The 21,478-nt window shown below is 35.5% G+C and overlaps 2 protein-coding genes across 3 annotated transcripts in view; one reads left to right on the plus strand and one right to left on the minus strand.

Annotated features, from left to right (window-relative positions):
• LOC108132489 (uncharacterized transmembrane protein DDB_G0289901) overlaps nt 1-21,478 on the minus strand; it is a 98,728-nt gene that overhangs the window by 72,979 nt on the left and 4,271 nt on the right. For both annotated transcript variants that reach the window (XR_001773706.3, XM_017251924.3), the window contains exon 2: nt 18,000-18,227. The gene's annotated coding sequence lies outside the window, so the exon portion shown is untranslated. The remainder of the gene's footprint in view (nt 1-17,999; nt 18,228-21,478) is intronic.
• Nucleotides 1-21,478, plus strand: part of LOC122321897 (angiopoietin-related protein 3-like) — a 91,888-nt gene that overhangs the window by 49,127 nt on the left and 21,283 nt on the right. The window lies entirely within an intron of this gene.

The following is a 21,478-nucleotide window of genomic DNA, read 5'->3' on the forward strand; positions in this document are numbered from 1 at the left end:
TTTATGTTTAGTTGTGTGTCCTATAAGTAACAAGAACCTATTTAAACGCTTCTATTTATATTATTTTTTTAATATTTATCTTCAATAATGTTACCTTGTACTCAGAGACTATAACAGTATACATAACATGAAATATAAGTAATATGAAAAGATAACCGTTTCAAACAGTATTCTAGAGTACTAATATACTATATTTCTTCATGAAAATGTAAAGCAAAGTACCAGGTATAGTAAAGTACCAATGTATAGCTCCTTTTTTTAATAAATTATCCTATAAGTTACAGAGTCCTATTTTATATTTCCTCTCCAACAATTATCAACCATCAAAAACATAGGCCTATATAAGAAAAAAAAGTGAAAAATGAGTTTAGAAAATCCCTGAAAATAAGTAGTCTCTAAAGTCTGTTTCTTATGATGATGAAGTGCACACGCACTCCTCTTAGTTTCAAGACTTCCTCTCAAGGATTTTCTTTTTTTTTTGTGATAAATAGCCCCGGCAAATCAAAATTATTTATAATTGTCATATTTTCCACTGTTTTTTATTTTGGTAAAAAAAATGAGCAACTTGCCACTTGCCATTCGCATCCAACATATTTTCCGGCTGATGGGGCGTTGGGGCTGACGACTAATGCGGCACCTTGAAATGGTTTTTATGGTCATGGCGTGCGTTGGGCCATTTCAATTAAACGTCTCTGATGATGATTATGATGATTACAGGGGGGTTATGGGGGTCTATAAGGTCTTTGGGTGAGAAGGTAGTGAGCAAGACTAGATGAAGTATTTTTTTTTTTTTTTGGTAACTTTTAGTGTATCGTGGCCATAATCACAGCCACTTTGTCACCCACCCAGTTTGGCTCACTTCATGTGGGGTCGTCTCTGTCTCGAAAATCCGGTGCCCCAACCTCGTTCTAATTTTTTTTTAAGCTTAATGCAACTGCCACACGCAAGTGCCGCATAAAAACAAAATGTTTTGCGGGCTCTCCATAACTCGTCCAACTCCCCGAAAAAAATCTCCATCTCGTTCCTATTTTTTCTTCCTGTTTAGGAAGTTGTTTGGCTTGTTTCTTCTAGTTTCTGCACTGAAACAAAATAGCTATCTAGTTTCTAGAGGAAATTATAATGGTTTAAGCCTTGGAGTCTGAAATATTTCTCACACTGCACTGGCTAGTCCCTCTCCCTTTCTATTACTGGCCGGAAATGAAGATGATGCAGCACAAAAACTATGAAATAAATAAACTACATGCCACACCAAGGTGGAGAAGGGTGCACCGAGGGCATGCGGCGGCATGGGGCATGTGGCAAATGAATATACATATACACAGAAAATGCCTTCAAACTCCAATGCCACTCGAGCCAACAATTTGGCAAGCGAAAAGGAAATCTTTTGCGAAACAAAAATAGAAAAGATTTCAGATTTTACAAAAAAGGGAAGAGAAAACACAAATAGTGGATACTTTTGAGGAAAAAAAATGGAAAATCCCTTCATGCATTACTCATACATAATTAACTTTCATTAAATCATTTTAACTAATTTATTTAATTCAAGTTTTGAAAAACTTTTAAAAACAAAAGCAAGAAAAACATTCCCCAAAGTTCCGCTGTTCCCCAAAAGTGTCCACTTTTGTTTCTTCTTTTTTTTTAAACAGAAGTGTAAAAAAACTGGAGTAAAAACTATATATAAAAAAAAAACAAAACGAAATAAAGGAAAAACTGCAAAAAGGGCAAAAGAAAACTTTTGGATGTAATTTCAGCAGCTTTTAAGCTAATTAAGTTAAAATGGAAACATTCCAACAGTTTTTTCCTATTTTTGGGTGTTTTTTTTAATAAAAAATAAATCTATCTTTAAACTCAAGAAGCTTTACTTGTATTTCTATTGGTATTTTTTCAAGTCTTTGGAAAAAAGTGAAAGAAATTAAGTCAACATCGCCCCTAAATTGATGAGGTGCGGCACTTGATGCTCTTTCCCCTTCTCCCAAAAAAACAAAAAAAAAACACCCCAAATATATGTATATGTCTTATATATGTGTTTCGAACACGGTTGCGACACCTTCCCCTCGAAAACCCCAACAGTTCCATCATTAGACTCCGTCCAGACACCTTTCACCTTCTTCCGTTTCACTAACAGATGACAGGGCGTTCGGAAAGCGTCTTGCAACTTTGTAATTACTCATTAATATTTTGGGTTTATAATTTTTAAATAGTTTAGTAGTTAACGTTTGAATTCTATCTATGATTTTAGACTTCAGATTAGGTATTTCAACCTTCTAAAACTTGTATTAATACATTTTCTTAACTTTTAATATACATTAAGGCTATTTTATTCTACATATTCGCATTTTATGCTCTATAATATGATCTACTTATCTATAACAGGTTCTAGAAAAGGCTTTATATTTGTAAGTCTTTTAACAGAAACTTTAGTTTTTACTAAGGTTTTTAAATTATTAAATTTAATAAAGCTTTTAATAATTAACATTAACTAACTTCTGTACAGAACTTTTGCTGATATTTTATAATTTCTTAACCTTTTCAAATGCATTTTTCTCTACAAACCTTTTTTGGAAGTTATAAGAATAGGTATGTCAAAAGTCTTATAAAGGAGACTTTACGAATTTTTAGTTTTTCTTTTATTTTTATTCGAATTAATTGTTTATTGAGTCTATTGTTATTTGATTTTATTGAGTTAATTGTTTTGAACTTTTAAAAGATTGAACTTTTTAAAAGAAATTTCATCTTTTCTTTTCGCTTAAAAGCATCTACATATAATGCTTAACTTAAGATCTTAACTTAAGCTGAATAAAATCTTCAACTTTCAAGTATAACTTTGCGAGACTTTTTAAAAGGATTTCAATTTATTTTAGAACAATTTGCAGCTTCTATATTTGTATTGCTTAAATTAATAAATTTTAAAAATACCTAATCATTTTCTTAAGCTAAAATATATTATTTTTATATCTCTTAGTATCTCTTATTGTTCCCAAGGCCCAAACCTGCTACCCTGTGATTAGCGTTTATAATTAATTAGCACCTGCCTGCTCCGTTTCGCTTGATGCCACCAAAAAAAAAAAAAAAAGAAGAAGAGTATGAAGGCAGCCCCCATCCCCCAGCAAGTGGAGTAGGGGGGACTACACGAAGAAAATTAAAGAGGAAAAGTAAAACCAGTGGCTGGCTGGAAAAACAACAACCACACACAAGATTAAGTTCATGTAGGCGTTTTGTCTTAATGATGCAACTCCTCCTCCTCTGGCCTCGGCTGGGAGCACCCACTGCTGCCACTGCCACATTTTGTGTCGCCTCATTTTCGTGGGCATCCCGAGTGTCATCCAAAATTAATTGCTAAACAAATGTCTAATCTTTGCCATTTAAAAAGCGCATAAATCAAGCGCAAATCAAACACTACAAGCTACAGCTGCACAATCTTTGAGATACGCAACTTCAGAGGCAAAACACATGACAGTTTTTTATGTTTTTCTCCAAAAAAAAACTGTCTTTTTTTTTGGTGAATGGCAAGTGACTCAATTGGGGGCAAGTGCCAATGGAAATTAAAATGAAATACACAGAGACCCAGAAAGAGAATGGAGAATTGGGGAACGAACAGAGGGAATAAATTAAAAATTTTGCGTGACCCAAGGATGTGTGGATAAAGTGGAATATTTATTATGAATTGGAAATGGAAATATTCAAATCAGGGAGTGTATCCAGAGTCAAGGGAATAAATCAAAGATCAAAAAGGATATACTATATATGTAAAAGTAATTCAAGAACCAAACACCTTAAGAAATAAACAAAACAAAGGAAACCAGCCCCAAGGCCTGCAAAAGTGCACTTTAAAGACTTTTTCTTTTCTAATTGTATAAATTTAAATATCCGTTTATCCGAGTACTTCCATATATATATATATATGTATATATTATATATATTCGAGAACCTCAAAAGTTCAAAATGAAATCTGTGCGGTGCCAACGAGTGGCCGTTGCCATTAGATGGAAGTCAGCCTGGGCAGGCTAGCCGGGCAGCTAGGAAACTAGGAAGCTAGGCAGTAGCTGTTGGAAAAGTCCTGAAACTCATTTCCTATGCTGCTTCAGCTTCAGCAACTCTCCACTGGGCCATGCCCTCGCCCCCTTTCGCCTTTCTCTCCTTTGGCTTTTCCTTTTCCCCAAAGGTCCCGTTGGATGACACTCCTTCTTCCCTCCTTCCCCATAACTTTTCATTTTTTTTTTTTTTTTTTTTTACTTTCCTGGTGTGGACTATCATCCATTTATGATTTAGTCTCTCTTCCTCGGCTGTCCCTGTCCTTTCGCCCAGCTTGGTTGCATTTTTATTGCCAACTTTGTGTTGTTGCACACCAGTCAACACCTACACACACCCGCACAAAGTGCATATATATGTATATGGACAACCCTATTCCTGATGAATCCTACCTGGGGGTAGTACGGTTTCGCCTTCAAGTTGGTAAGGGCAAGCCTGTCCGTTTGTCCGTGTGTCCGCGAAAATACTTAAAATCAAGCTAGTTTCTTCTGTTTTTAAGATATAGGTCTGAAACTTGGGATATAGTTTCTTCATATCATTGAAAATTCTTGCACTTGCGTCCTTGTCCGCTTGTCCGTCTGTCCGCGAAGTTGCTATAAATTATATTTATATATATAGCTAGATATATAGCTACACCTTATTCTTAAGGTGTAGATCTCATAAGTGACATACAACTTACTCAATAATACTTTCTCCCAATTATCAATAATCTCTAGGACTGTCCGCTTGTCCGTGTGTCCGTCAATTAGCTTTAATTGAAGTTAGCTTCTTTTATTCTTAAGATATAAAGCTGAAACTTGAAATACAACTTCTTTAAAAATACTCATCTATAATAACCATTAAAAAAAAATTGAAAAAGCTTGTGTATGTAAAAAAAAAGCACGTATGTAAGCCTGTCCGCCTGTCCGTGTGTCCGCGAACTTGCTCTAAGTCGAGCTAGCCTCTACAATTTTGGCGTTATAAAGCTGAAACTTGGGTTACAACTTTATTTTTATATCCTCTACCTTATAAACTAAAACAAGAATTATAAAACAAAAATTTCTACCTAAAATCTTAAATTTCTTGGCCAGTTCTTGTCTTAGGAGTAGTTATCCTAAAGAGTATATCTTCTTCGTTGAAGCTTCTCTATATTTTTGGCTTTTGGTTCCCTCCCTATGGAAGTTGCTTTTCCCTTTTATACAATTTCGTATTTTCTTCCTTTTTTTAACAGTTTTTGCCTCTCACTTCGCACTCTTTTTGAGTGCAAAATGTAAATTTTGATGTCACTGGGAAATTCTCCTCTACTCTTCTTCTCCTCTGTGCTTTTTTTGGGTGTGAGTCCTGTAGTAGTCCTTTAGTTCTTCTTGGTCTATAGGCCATTGACGAGGACGAGGACACTGTCCAACATGGTCAAGTTAAGTTCGTTGGTCCTTCGTGCACTTTTTTCTCTTGCACCCAGTGCACTTTCTCCTCAACAATTTCATGCTTGACTCGAGTGTGAACTTCCTAATTTTTTTTTCGCCTTTATTTTTCTTGGCTTTCATCAGTTGACTTGTTCGACGCTTTCCCTTCCGCTCCTGCACTTTTCCACAATTTTTTTTCAAGAGTTTTTCTTTTGAAAAAATATTTATTTGGACAATTTTTCATTGGATTGTTGAAGGCGAGAAGCAGGAGAAGTATGGAAGTGGGTTGCCTCCGCAAGGTTACTTGTTTATTTGGCCACGCCTCTTTGGCCTTCTTCCGCCCCTAGCTTCTGTTGCTGGCTCTCGGAATTTCAACACTTTTGTGCAAATTTTGATGCAGTTTCTTTTTCTATTTTTTTAAATTAATCTTTTTTTCTTATAATTTTTTTATTATTTATTCTTGGTCTTCTAATGCCAGCCGCGGTCTCTGGAAATCTTCCCACAAATACAGTCTGCAGTCTCGGCCACAATTAAACTTTACGACTGCAATTTTCGTGGAAATTCTTCCTTTTTTTTGTTTGGTTTGTTTGGAAAAAGTTTTTGTAAAATTTAAAGCGCTATAGTCTCATACCAAGATACTCCGTGAACCTCTGGCAGCGACTCAGCGGGTCTCTTCTTTATGCCACATGGCATTATAAAGTGTATGTATGTACCATCTAGCTAGATCCAAGAGCCAGGGGATGGGCTGGATGGATGGACTCTTTAAATGGAATGCGGAAGAAAGAATAGCGGAATGGGCTCTCCATTAAAACTGAAACTATCTAAGAAGGGTTTCCAGCTGAATTTATGTTCAAATGTTGAATAGTCTTCTGAATTTTGAATGTTTTCCGCAGCTTGTCGCTTTAGAAGAATCGACATCTCCGCCAAAGTGATTGAATCAGGACTGTCCTTTCCGGCCAACCTTTTATCCTTTTTCTTTGGCTTTTCGGCACTATAGCTCTCCCCTCTCTCCGAAGCTTAATTAGCGAACTTTTTGTCCCGAAAATATCTGAGAGATAGGCGAGCCTTTTTGACTGGCTGGCAGGCTAAGTGGCCTAGCCTAGGTATCCAGGATAATGGCATCTCCTCTCCATTGATATTTGATTACAGGGCCACGACAATGGAACTTTTGTCCGCCAAAAAGGTTTTCGTTTTCTTCTTCTTTCATTTCTCTCATTCTTTTTTGTTTTCTCCAGCTTCTTCTTGTTGGTTTTCTCTTGACATTTGATGTTCGGCGGCTTGGTGGTCTCAGCCTCAAATTTCAATGAGCATTGGGCCACTTAAGTGGTGAGCCAGAAAGGACGAGACCAAGACGCGGCGACAGGCGGGGTTACTGTCATTCGATATTTGCCTAAAAGTAGCTCAGGTAGTGGCACTACGGGTAGTCCTCAGACCCGGGCCCGAAACTAATGCGCGGGAGGCAAAGAAAACATACTTTTAAATAAATCTTTATTTGGGTTTTTAGATACAGAGAGAGAAATGGCTAGCTAAATATTATTAAAGAAAATGTTATAAGCCATTATAAGGATAAATATAACATGTTTTCTCTGAATAGATGATATAATCTTTAACAAAACCATCTTAAAAATATTATTCCACCTCTCTATAGAAACAGTCCCCTCTAAAAACAAAAACCTGGTTAATGAAGCATTAAGAATGTCTTAAGAAAAAAACCCCAGTCTCAGGAAAGGACCAAGGAAGTCCCAAAAACAAAAGGGAGAACCCGAAAGCCGAGAATGTTGAAAACTGGAAGCGAGAGTTACTTTGTCTCTGGGCCTCGCCTAGAAGCGGAAATTGCGCTAAGTGCCCTGACACGCAAAATAAACATTCTCTCGCTCTGGGTCTCTCCCTTTCCCCACTTTAGTAATAATCCTTCTCCTAATTCTCTGCTACATAATTTCTCCTATATATAAAGTACATATATATATATAAATATTTTTTTTTAAACACTTTTTGTATTTTTGCGGGTGCAACACACTCTTGAGTACTCGAAGTGAGTCAGTCAGCGCAGTTGGCAAAGGGCTTCCCACTGTGCACTGTTTCCCCCCCTTATTTTTACTGTTTTTTATTTTATATTTTATTTATTTTTTTTTTAATGGTGAGTTGGGTGTTGCCCAGTGTCGGGCAATAACCCCTTTTTGGTCGAAAAGGGGGGCCCGCGTTACAAAATAACAACAACAAGAAAACTCCCCCATTTAACCAAAAAAAAAGGGGAAGCAGAAAAATTCCATACATTTTTAAAGGGTTTCTTATGTTTTGGATTATTTTAAAATAAAATTTAACTTTTTTTAACTTAAAGTAAAGAGGAGATCTCGAAAAAAGTCTTACGAATTCTTGAAAAGAAAATTAAAAGTTTAAAAAATATGAGAAAGGGATAAAAAGTAATGAGCTTCGAACCCAAAGCTGATTAGTGGCTTATAAATCTCCTTAGAAATCCATTATTTGCGAAAATCAGGCCTCTAAATCTTTTACATTTTTGCCAAAAACAATAAAAATATTTTTGTTAAACACTCGGTTTCGAACCCTTAGCTTGTTTTCCCCTAAAAACCAGCTTGAAAGGTCCGAGAAAAGAATCAAGTAGAGAAAATCGGGCCAACAACCGCAGTTGGTTTTTCCCGGTAGTTCCCAACTCTCCTGCTATTTTTTTTGTCGCCCCACTGTTTCGTTAGTTTTATGACTGACTCCCTCCCTTTGTAAAATTTCATTTTTTATTTTGATTTTTTTTTTTTAACTCTTTTTTCCTTGCCTGCCAAAAAGGGGGAGCAAAAAGCTGGAGCTTTGATTGAGAGTACCCGTACCCAGTCACAAAAGGCGAAAAACTACAGCCACAAAAGGGAAACCTACCGCGACCAGGGAGCTGTACTCTCTGACTGTGACTGGGACTGTGACTTTCGCAGTGACTTTGGACGGTGCTCAAGTCATTAGGCTCGGCAGAGAAGCACCAGAGGGCCGTAGTGCCGGAGTCAATAACCAACTGCTTCCCCTTGAGCCTTTGTTTGACAATTTTCAGGCGAGGGCGAGGGTCCTCTCTGTCGAAGGGAAAGAACCCCTCTCTGTTGGAAACAGCAACCTGGTGTTTTTCGCCCCCAACCTTCTGAAGCTGAAGCACAGTCATTGTGTCTTGGCCAGGCCAAAAAAAAAGGGGGAAAAAATCAGTGAAAGGCTTGCGACTTTGGGGGAAGTATTCCTCAACATTCCTTAACCTTAAAGTTGCCTTTTTTTTGGGAGGAAAAATATTAAATGATTCGTAAAGCCATAAAACGATATGAAATTGATAATTTCTTTCATCTTTGTAGAGGCCCTTTATGCGAATAGCTATTCCAGCTTTCCATCTAGAATTCTTGTTCCATTTTTTTTCTTTTTTTTTTTAAGGAAGTTTGAAGCTCAAAAGCCAGAAGGAGAGCGGGTCCAAGTCCAAGTCAAGAAGGGAATTACATACAAAATATTTTATAATAAATTCCAAAACGGCAAAAGGAGCAAAGGGAGCCAAAGGATCCAGAGGAGCGCACATGCAAATAGCACTAGTGGAGGGCAAAGAAAAAAAACACAAAGTATTGCAGAAAAACTAGTTTCTGTCGAGCGCCCCCTTTTTTCCATTTTCCAAACACCCCACCCTCCACCTCGTAATACTCATATGTAGCAGGAATTATGATGACATACAAGGCGGGGCTGGGGGATTGCTGGATTGCATGGCGCTATGTTTTGCCAACTTGTCTACTTAATCCTAACGTGAGGGAGTGGCTAAAAAAATAAAATAAAAAATATTACACATATATGTACATATATTTCAAGAATTTAAGGAAAAATAGGGAAAATATATACGTACATATATAGTACCTGCGTACATTGTTTGGAGAGGGAGGACGAGGGTCATTTGCCAGTGCTGGCCATGCATGTGCGGGGGCGGTTGCAATTGGCTGGGGTGGCAACCCTAAGCGGCGTCTCTGATTATTTGCATAAATTAATTACAAAAACGTTTCGCCTTGAGCGGCAAGCGGGGGCGAACTAAAAATAAAAGGGGGGACTGGCACGCACATGAGGTTCGCCAAGGTAAACTTTTTTAATTATGAAAATTAAGTGCAGCGACGACGGCTGCAGCATAAGAACAGCAGCGAGATGAAGAAGCGACTCTGGAAAAGGGGGGCCGTCGACACGAGCAGTACATGCAACATGCCACAGAAGGGGTATGCGGCAACTTTACGAGTGTCGCTGGCAAACAGATGGCTGCATTAATTGGATCTGCTGATTTTCTTCTTTTTTTTTTTTAACAGTAATCAAGATACAAGAACCAGTCACTAATTATTTAGTTTTTTGGTTTAAAAGCTAAGATTTTACTTTTAACTTTAACTCAATCTCTTAACTTGTCTACAAAATTTAGAATCACTGTATTTCAAAAACACCCCTGTGGTTTTAACTCCAAGTCTTCAAAACAGAAACCTTAAGACTTAAAAAAAAAATAACTATAACTATTTTCGACTATGATACCTGGTACTTCTCCCCTATAGTCCATGCTTTTCAAGGTTTTTTTATGCCAGTAGATGAAGTATTATTAGTGTTATCATGAAATTTAGTATTATTCACAAGGAATTAGTATTATACATAGTGTTAGTATTATTGTTGGAATTATTATAGTAATTATGACAATAGTTATATTACTATTAATAATTATACATATAAGTACATAATTAATACTAGTAATGTACGAAGTATTATAAGTATTATTAGAAAAAGGTTTATGAGCAGTTATAGAACTCATAGGTAGTATTATTAGATTAATAAAATTATTAGTAGTACTATTAATTATAATAAAGTATTACAAAATATTACCTGTATTAGTAGTACAGCAAGAAGTACTAGTATTTTAATACATCATACGTTTATCAATAATATAAAGTATATTTTTAAAAAAATATTTCTCCCTAAGTACCGGGTATAAAAATATTGCTTCAAAAACTTGTTTTCAACTTTATATTCCTGACCCAATTTTGTTGAAAAATTAAAATACTTAAAAATAAGGCAAGACAAGGCTAAGCCTCTACCCCCCACCCTACCCATCATTAAAAACGTATTAATAAACAAACAAAACAACCAGTTTAATGAGTTTTAATTAAATTTCGAAAAAAGAATGCAAAAGGCAAACCTCAATGAATGATATTTTCAGGTTTGTTAATATTTTTTAATCATGAATGATTTATGCATTCCTGGAATGTCATTCCACCCTTAAGAAAAAAGCTTCAAGAAGGCAATGAAATATAATCCTTCGAAACTTCCTGGATAATTCCTGGAAAACTAATTTTAAAAGTCTAGAAAATAAAGTGAAACTGAAGCTGAAGTCAGAGGGGCTGACTTTGAGACTGAATCTGACTCTGAAACTGACTCTTAGTCTCAGAGAGTCAGAGTTTTTTTTTGGCGGGGATTACTGGTAATTCATTTTTGGACCATTACCTGCACGGATTTAACTGTTTTTCGCTAAGCTCTGACGGCGGCTCTAACCCTCTGGTTGCTGGCTCTGGAATGACGGCCACTCCCATTCAATTTGCGGCCCCAGAAAACCGAAAACCAAAAACTGAAAACCAAAAACACCTGAGAAAAAAGCACTTAAAATTCCACACAATTCGCCGTCAAACGCTTAACGCATGCGCAACAAAAGGCTTCAGAGCAACTCTACCTTTTCTTTTTTTTCTGTCGTTTTTGGTTCGAATCGGATCGCTGGGCAAAAATTACTTTTTAAAATGGTGTAACACAAGTTTTTTTTTTCCCTCAAATTTTAATTTTTTTCTTGGCTCTAATTAGCTGTTAAATCAGCGTTTCGGTTGCGGTGCGTCAGGGTGTAGGTGTTGCGGGTATTAGTCACTCCAAAGATTTGTTAAAAGTTTGTTAACTTTTAATTTGATTTATGTTTATAATTTTAGTATTCATTGTAGTATTTTTACTGGTATTAAACACATTTCTTATCGTTTTGTAGCACCCGCATTTTACAATTTTTGTTATGAAAACCGGAAATTTTTATCATTAGCTGGGAAATTTTATTTTCGCTTCGTTTCATTTCCACTGATATTTCCACCCATCCGCCTTTTCCGCATGTGTCTTGTGTTTTCTCTTCAGAGTTTTCCTTGTATTTTCTTTCTAGAGTCCCAAGCGTTTTCCTGACCTTATCCTTCCTTTTAAAAAGGAATGCGGCATGAAGGGGGTTAACAAGAAGTGGCATAGGAATTGAATTGATCAGGGGGTTAGGGGTATAGGTCTGCTCTATAGGGGTATTGGTTCATGTAGTGGTACCTTTTATGATAAGTGCAACAATTGTTAATTTATTATTATCATTCTTTAGGTAAGAGGTAAGCATAAAATTATAACCTTATTAAAAAAAATGTTTTTCTAAAGCATTTTCCTTACATACAACATGCCTGATATAGAAGGATTATATGGGTTTACATTTTACATATTTTTTTAAACATTATTATGGATATTTTTCTTAAAACCAATCCCTAAGAAACTATAGTATTATTTAGGTCGTATCCCTGATCTAGCTTACAAGCCCCTCATATACATACCTATGTATGTATTTTTTAGTATATTTTCTTGAGTTGTAAGCTAGCTCTATAATTATTATATTATTAGTAATATCTTTTTAAATACTTTTCTTTTAAAATCACTTCTAAATTAATTTCTTTTATTAACTTAACTTCCTTTTTATTTAAAATTTAAAGAGTATTGAAGCTCTTCTTGAAGCTGCCATTGGCCCTGCACTTTTTTGTGTCATTTTACTTTTTGGCAGTTTTTCGCCTTTTTTCGCCCAACAATTTTTTATCGAGCACTGGCTCCCCCAAACCCCAAGCCCCCTGCCCCTGTCCTCACTCCCTTCCTGGCTGTTGCTTTATCATTTTTCTTCGTCTGCTTCCAGACCCCTCCTCCGCCCCCTCCCCAGCCCCTTTATTTTTTGGCCAAGCTTAGTTTTTTGGGTTCGAAGGCGACGCGACTTCCTGCACTGCCAGCGACATACATTCCCAAAAAAAAAAAGAGGACACTGAAGGAAGCTGAGGAGTGGGGGTGGAACTGGGAGACAGGAAGCAATACATTCACGTTTTGTATCACTGTGTGTGTGTGGGGGGCGGGGAAGGGGGGACAAATGATAAATGAATTTGTGATAAATGAAGCATGTGGCCAAAAGTTGAAAATACTTTTTACACACAGTTTTGGATTCCAATGGGTGGCTGGTGGGTCTGATGGTCGGTGGGTCGGAATTTATATCGAATTATGAATGGAAGCCCAGCCCCATCCCATCTCAGTCCAGCTCAGGCTGGCTCATTGGCCCAACAGATATCAAAACTCCCGACAGTTTCGGACAAAAGCCGGGCTTCATTACCATTGGCTTTTCCGGCATTTCGGCAAAAATGGCCAAAATGCGAAAAGGATCAGGTTTTACAGGAAAATAAAAAAAACTATTTGAACATTTTTCGCAAAAAGATATTTGAAACGTGTTGAGAGCCAAAATGTCACAGAATTTCAAAAAGGAAAATGTCCAACATGTTTAAAGGGAAAGTTTTTTGAAAAATAATATTATGTTTCAGAAATATTGAAAATAAAACTGAAAAACTGAAAATAAAATGATTTCAAAAATGAACTTCTTAAAATATTTTCAAAAAATAATATAAGAAAAAAATAAATTTTATATTTTGGTAGTATTTAAAACAAAATTCGAAAATTCAAACTTTTTAAAAATAACAGAAACAGAAAGAACACAAGTTTCTGAGTTTATTTTTCAACTGACTATATATTTACTATATATTTCTCACCTTTCATTTTTTTATCCTTGCAGAGGGTATTATACCATAATTTTGATTATAAATACTTTCAGTATTTTTGACAAGTTTAAAAACCCTACGTTATTTGGATTTATTTCTGTAACTGCTGGTCATTATTTGCTCTTCGATTTGTATACAAAAATCTTTTTTTATTTTCTTCATTCCTTTGCCTTGTTTTTACTTTTTATTTTATTTATTTTAAAGTTTATTTTTTTAAGTTTTTTTTTTTTTGAGAAAGTAGCCAAACAAGTGAATCGGGAGGGCGGGAAAATAAGTGTGAGTCAGAGGCAGAAGTGGAGCGATTACTTTTGAATAGTTTAACAGCTGTTCCGAGTGACTGTGCATTGGAGAAATGGTAGAGAAATGGTGGAGAAATGGTGGAGAAATGGGGGGTGAATGGGGGGAGGGAGGCAGAAAGCGCTGAAAAATGGGGGAGGATGCAGTAAAATAAATGGTCAAGTAATTGCGAATTGAGATTGGTGCGGGGATTAAGTTGAAAATGAGTGGCTGATTTTTTCTCACTTTTTGGAGATACATACATATATATATATAGGATAGTTAAGTGTATAGCAGTAGTTCTCATTGCAGTTATAGGAGAAATGGGAATAAAATAATGTGCTACTTTATAAAGTTAATAAAGCTGAGGGTTTTATTTTATTTCTTTTATTTTGTTATTTTCCAGCCCACTTGCAAGACTTCACTTTCCGAGTTGCTATTGAAATAATAATTTCCTTTTCTTGGCAATTCTTTCTCCATTTGATCCGGGAAAGTTGAATCCGCACAATCCAATTCCAATTCCAATCCGAGTCCCAAGCCCAAGCCCAATCCCGAGACTCTTTATTTTCTGAATCGTCTAGACGGGGTCTCAAGGTGCCCATTGTTTTGTATTCATGAGTGAGTGTGTTAGTGTGTTGGTCAATCCATGAGTCTGTCAATGTATAGGTCATATATATATATATAATGTATATGTATTTGTATTGCCATGTAAATCAATGCATTATTTTCCCACGTCGTTTCAACAAAAAAGCCAAAACTCATTTATCAGAGGCGGCATTTCAACAACAAAAGCGGTAACACCAATAACAACAACAACAATAAAAACAACAACAACAAACAAACATCAGCCCACCCACACACACATAAAACAAAGTAAGAACAAAAACAACAACAATATTAAAGCCTATATCGAGAAAGAAATGAGCAGCATCATCATTTATATAGTCCATTGCCCATTGGCCTTATAAGTCTGTATTTTAGACTACAATATACACACATATATTTGTATATTCCGGGTGTGTAGGAATCATCAGAATCGTTTGTGAATTATAAACAATCGACTGCTGATGATTATTTAGTGCAAAGCCTATTAAGGCATCAACCTCAGAATAAAATGAATTGAAAAAAGACTTCAAAATTTACATAGAAGCTTCTCTTAGGTTAGACAAGGGCATTTTCTATATAAAGCTGTGGATAGACTTTTACTTTCTATAATGGAAGGCTATTATTTAAGGATATTTACATTAGTTTAGTTTTTAAAAAGTTGAACAAAAACTTTTCTTTTCTGTTCTTTTAACATGTCTTGAAATGGCTGAAAGAAGTTTCATTTTTGACTAAAACTTCCCTTTTTGTTGGATAACTTCTTTAACTTTATTATAACTATAACTTTATATATCTTTTTTTTAAGACTTAATTTTTCAGGCCTACAATAGCTTCCTTAATGTTTAGGGCTTTCTTCTTGAACTATGATACATGTATCTTAATCTGACTCTACTAACTCTACTTTCTTCTTAAAATAGCTAAGTGATTAACTTACTACATGGATAGCCTACTAACATTATTTAAAAATAAGAAGTTTTATATATTTTTATATATATAAATATATATTTTATATTTTAAAGTCTGAAGAATTTACATATTTTCCGGTAGGATTTTAAAGAAACTAATCTGTTTTTGGATATTTAAGAAAAGTATCTAAAACATATCGTAGACCTTTAATAAACAATTTTATTTTCAAAGTTTTCTTCTTGAATTGTTATATGTTGAATAATTTTTATTCTTTTAACATACTCTATTTATGCTCCTCTTCTTAGTTACTTAATATAATAATGCTTTCTTTTAAAGTAGTGTCTAAAACATTATGAAGGCATTAGGATATCTTGTCTCCTTATATTAGACGTTTATCGAGAAACATCGATTTTTAAAGGACTTTCATAGCAAGATAACATTTACAAGTCTCTATTTCTCAGGTCTTTGTGATAGACCCTTTATATTATTCTCAGTAATTTGAAGTAAATACCATTGTATCTTAAGATGTTACAAGTTTTATATTTGTTGCAAATATACTAATAGTTTTTTTCGATTGATCTTGAGAAGAGACACTTCAAATATAAAAGACTAACATCTATCTAATATTTTTCTTAATAAAAGCCCTTAGAGAAATGCCTTACAATGCATATTTCTTACCCCCTTTTTGTGTATATTAGACCAGCCCTTTGTCCTAAGAGCTCCTCCCTTCTTTGCAACATCCTCTTGAAGATTTGTTCTCTTGTTTTTTCCTGTTTTTCATGACAAACAAATAGACAAGATTTAATTTATGGCCAGCCATTTAATTGCGAAAAATTGGAGCTCTTGCTGATCCCCCGACTTTCTGGAGCGTAAGCCCAAGGCAGGCACACATATCGTATCTTCTTGTATATAGACCATGTATATGTATATATATATATTTCAAATAATGACCACAAAACTGTCATTAGACACGGCGCATAAACAGCAGAAACAACAATAATGGCCAGTAAGCAGGGCGGCCGGAAAAAAAAAACAAAATTAAAGTGGATGGCAAACAGAGCGCATCGATGGCATTGAATAATAATAATTCCCGACTTGGCCAAGTTCTTGGGATAAATATTAAAGAGTATTCCCAAAAAACAAAAGACAAAAATTATAAGAAATAATCTTTAAAAAAAGACTATTTTTCATGAGAAAAATAATATAAAATATATGTCTTTTTTTTAAAACCTTTTTTAATATTTGGTTTCTTAAACTTTTTCCCGCAGTGCCTTATTTTTCTCTTCTGTTTGTTCATAATTTGTTTGTGTTGAGTGTTTGTTGGAAGCTCCAACCTCAGTTTGTGTGCATATTCCATTGATTTAATTGATTCAAAAAAAAAATGAAGAAAAAAATATTCAAATCACAAAAGTGTTAAGAATCTCGAACTAGAAACCCTTTCCTTATTATAGCTCCTTCCCTTTCTTTTCTGTTTCCCCCTCTCTTTCCATCTCTTTAAACAGGTTCTGTCAGCGAACTGTGAAGAATTCTTTTTTTTTGTTGTTGTTGTTGTTTTCTTTCTTCGATGTGCGAGTTTCGTGTTATTCTTCTGAACCTGCGTGCCCAAGAGTCCAAGTCCAAGTCCAAGTATCCGAGTATCCGAGTACCAGAGCCCAAGAGTCAACATTCCTGGCTCCCCCTCTCCAAATACAGCACATAAACTGAAAAACCTGTTTTCTCAATAATAAAAACTAATTTATTTACTAGTTGTAGGTACAAAGAAATACCAATAACAACAACAACAATAGCATCTACTTTGAAAACCTAAAAAAAACCATGGCGACAAAAAAAAAGAGTGGAAGAAGGTTTCGAGAAGAGAAAACTGCGTGTGTGGCTAATCAGAATCAAATTGATTTAAATTTGAATGGTTCGACGGTTAAAGTGCGATCACACACACACACTGGAGAAAAAAACCAGGCAAGTGGTGGGGGAGCTCTAAAAAGTGAGAAAAAAAAGCGACAAGTTGTTTTCAACTCAAGTGAAGTTAGGGCTGCTTATCGCAAACGAGTTTGATTTTTTTAGAGGCGGCCTTTTTCTTTACTTGATGGGCTAAGGGTTTTGTTATTTCGGTAACAGATTTTTAATATTTAAGTTTAGTTAGGTAAGTTAGTTGAATTAAGTACCTAAAACATCGCAAGAGAAATAGAGTCCACGACTTCTTGTCAAAAGCGAGGTTAGTTTCCACCCCAGTCCAGACTATCTTTTATCCTTAATATGTAGCTACGTAATAGGTATTTTCTTCATGTAATAGGTAACCTTTTACTTTTTTATAAAACTAAATTTTAAATTTAAAGTGACATAATCAAATAATTAAAACACCATATCTCTGCTAATTGGAAAATCAAATATTGAAACAACCTGAGACAAGAAAATCACGAAGCCAAAGACAGAATATACCAAGAACATAGTGCATATATATAGAATAATTGAAGAAATTTTCCGCAGATTTTGCAGCTGCTGTTGTTATTTTTTTGTTGGAAAATTGCAGTCTGCGGAAAAGTATTTAGAGGGAAAAACTGAAACTGAAACTGAACTGAAACTGAACTGAACTGAAGCTATAGAGGAGCCAGCCGGAACAAAGAACAATAACCGAAATTCGAAGAAAGTATCTTAAAGATACCAAAACTAGCCAGAGCTGGAGCCAACTCCTTGGCTCACAAACACAAACACACACACATAGGGAAAAGCCAAACAAAAGCAGCGGAAGTAACTGGGGTGGAGGTATACTATATGTAGTCGAAAGCGCAAACTTTTGCGCTCACTTTTGACACAGTAGATGAGCAACAAGATACACACAACCCAAAAGATACCACCATACTATAACAGATACGGATACTGAGATACTGAGATACGGATGACTCAGTCAGGGGCGACTATGGTTGGAAGACTTTTCCGGAGCTTGACAACAGGTGGCTTCACTTACCTGTCTGTTTATGTTTTATTTTTGATGTTTTTCTCTCCTCCAGCTTCAGCTACTCCTTGGCTGTATCCTTATCCTTATCCTTGTCTATTGTTGCTGTTCAATTACTTGGTTACGGTACCTTTGTTTTTCCACCTGGACTCTTGGTTCTCGGTCCTCGGTTCTGGACTGTAGGCGGCCCTCTTCGCATCCAATGGAGGCGCAAAAGTTGCCCAAAGTTCGCCGGCTTAGCTGCAAAAAGATAGCAATTTCATCAAGAGTTTCGCCAATTTTCCAAATATAAACAATAATAGCCTCCGAAATTGATAAACAATGCACTTTTCGTCACGAAAATATTTGCCCTAAGTGCGGATTCTTTGAAATATTTTGCCCAGAAAGCCCTCCACTGACTCACTTCTCCATGAATATTCATTAGATTCTTGGTTTTTTTTTCAAAAACTATTCAAAATTAACACTTTTCTGCTGGACAATCCAGTTCGTCAAGCTGCCATTAAAAATCGAACCACTTTCTGAGTCATAAAATGGCAACCGCAACCAAAAAAGACTACATCTCTTTTCGATTTACATCTGATTTTGAAAGTCTATTAACTTTAATTTTAAATATTTTCCAATATAATTCTCATTAGATTCTTGAAAGACACAAAAAGAAATGTTCATTTTAGACGTCTATATTTTACTTTACAGTTTTTACATCTATTTTCATACTATCTCTTTTAGGAAAGTCTTAACTTCTAAAAAATGTAAAAGCTCTACTCTAAATACAAATATAAACCACAATAGAGTCTATATTTCATCTTTCTCTCATGAGGTTATATGGCAATATCTGCTTACTATATGGCAATAATATATATCTATTATTTTTAAGGTTTCATGAGATTTACTCATGAAGTAATAGCTAAGGTATTAGATATTAGGATGGTTGGAATCTAATTTTATGTCGCCTGAATATGATTCTTTTGGAAGTTAAAACCTACACATATGTATATATACACATATCTCACATATGTATTATCCAATGAATTATCCCTAGATGCAATTAAAGCTGAATTTATCAAATCTCAATAAGGATTATTTAGAATGTATTTTGATATAATAAATAAATAAATAAATATGCAGATTCAGCAGGAACTGACCCTCTATAATGTTTTCAAGATTTTTCAAAAATGTTTCTGAGAGACTTCTAACAAAAGGTTAAGATAGCATAACTAACTAACTAAATGCATACATATGCATATATATATCTGGGACAGCTAACATACCATTTGTAAGAGGTACATATGTTTTAAACAGTTTCTATTTGAATTCTTTCTTTAAACTTTATAAATACAAGACCATAATCTAAGAAACTTTGTAGTATATTTTTATACCCTTGCAGAGGGTATTATAATTTTGTCCAAAAGTGTGCAACGCAGTGAAGGAGACATCTCCGACCCTATAAAGTATATATATTCTTGATCAGGATCACCTCCTGAGTTGATATGAGCATGTCCGTCTGTCCGTCTGTCCGTCTGTCCGTCTGTCTGTTTCTACGCAAACTAGTCTCTCAGTTTTAAAGCTATCGTCTTGAAACTTTGCACACACCCTTCTTTCCTTTGCACGCAGTATATAAGTCGGAACGGATCGGCCGACTATATCCTATAGCTGCCATATAACTGATTGATCGGAAATGGTATAACTTTGGTGTTTTTAGAGTTAGAGAGTTCAAATTTGACATGAGAGCTATTTTTGGCAAAATAATACGACATGCCAAATTTCATAAGGATCGGCCGACTATATCCTATAGCTGCCATATAACTCAACGATCGGAAATGACCCAACTTTCGTGTTTTTGAAGATAGAAAGCTGGAACTTGGTACAGATTATATTTTGATCCATCCTACCAAATTTCATAAGGATCGGCCAACTATATCCGATGTTTGCGATATATAACCGGTTTTAGCTGCAAGGGTATATAAACTTCGGCTCCGCCCGAAGTTAGCTTTCCTTTCTTGTTATATATTGTTTTCATCATTTTCTCTCTCAAGGCAATCTCTTAGTCACTTTTTTAGTCCAAAACCCCAAAAAAAAAACACACACACCCAAAGATACTCAATCGAATTAAAATGCATTCGAGTAGCAATGACAGTGACACTTGCCCCAAAAAAAAAAAAAGAAAAAGCCAAATACGCAAAAAAAGACAATAAAAAAAGGCAAACAAAAAAAAAAGAGAAAAAAGAAAAGAAAAAGATACAGATACAGATACGAAATGGCACGGCGGCAGAAACTTAAACTGTGGCAGAAGTTATTGTAACTTTTGGCCGCCGGCGAGGCAGAGCCAATCGAGGGGCACATTCAGAGCGGAAGTGGCAGAGCACTGAGAGAAAATTCATTGATATATATAGTATTTTTGAGATATATATACATACGTGCCTAAGTAATATTTTTCTCTGGTTTAAGGTTTTAAGGATAGAACCTTTTTTGGGACATCTTCCAACTTCTGACTTTTAACTTCTGACTGTTTTTTATCCAAAAGAGAAGCAAGGAATAAAATTTCTTATTATTCCGGCAACGTGGTGTGGGCATTTCCGTACAAAGATGCTCTTTAAATGATTAAACGCTCGGCATTACCAAGTTTCTCTCAGGGCCAGCTTTGGCTGACGTTGTCTTTTTTTTTAATATATATATAATTTTTTTTTCTGCTGAGATTTCATATGAAATGACATCAAGTCGAGCGAAACATCACGCAGAGCCACACTGCCTGCCTGCCTGCCTGCCCTTCTCATTAACATTTTTTTTGTTAATCGATTTGAGTTTTGATTTGATTTCGTTATGATTTCGTTTAGCATTTTAATTCGAAAGCATCATAAAAGCGTTTAAAATGGTAACAAGATGGAGCTAGGGGGTGTCTCACATTTATCTGAAAGATGAAAGAACATTGGACTAGACTAAGTGCTAAGGTTGTTTTGAGGAAATACAACTCCCACGCAGTCCAGATACCGACTTTCCCAAAGCAATTCCATTCAAAAGATTTGGAAAAAATGTTGCAAACCCGCTGACATGAAGACATCAACATGCGACACCAACTGCCGGCCAGGTCAAGTGGCTGAACGTGAATGGGCAGAAAGCCCTGCCATCCTGTGAGAAAGAGCATGACCCAACGGTTTTCTCCACTAGCGGAGCGTAGAGATAGCCGTCTGTCGGGAAGGGTATACTGCAGTATCTTATAGATCTTGTATCTGGCGGGGTGTCGCTGGGTGATGTGCCCTTTTTTATCAGCCATCAGGCCTAGTCATAAGAGCTATGAACTCTTTTCCTCTATCTATGGTTGTTGTTTGAGAAAATTAGTGTTTTTTACAAATCAATTGAAAGAAGTGACAAGAGAGGGCAGCTATGTGATAACCGGTACTTGGTAATAGGTCTTTTGTAATTGGTTTTGTTTGTTAGGACTAACTAAGTTTCTAACTAAGATTCTAACCAATTTTTGTGAAAATAAACGTTCTACC

The sequence above is a fragment of the Drosophila bipectinata genome, chromosome XR, assembly GCF_030179905.1.
Source record: "Drosophila bipectinata strain 14024-0381.07 chromosome XR, DbipHiC1v2, whole genome shotgun sequence".
NCBI classification, from domain to species: Eukaryota; Metazoa; Arthropoda; class Insecta; order Diptera; family Drosophilidae; genus Drosophila; species Drosophila bipectinata.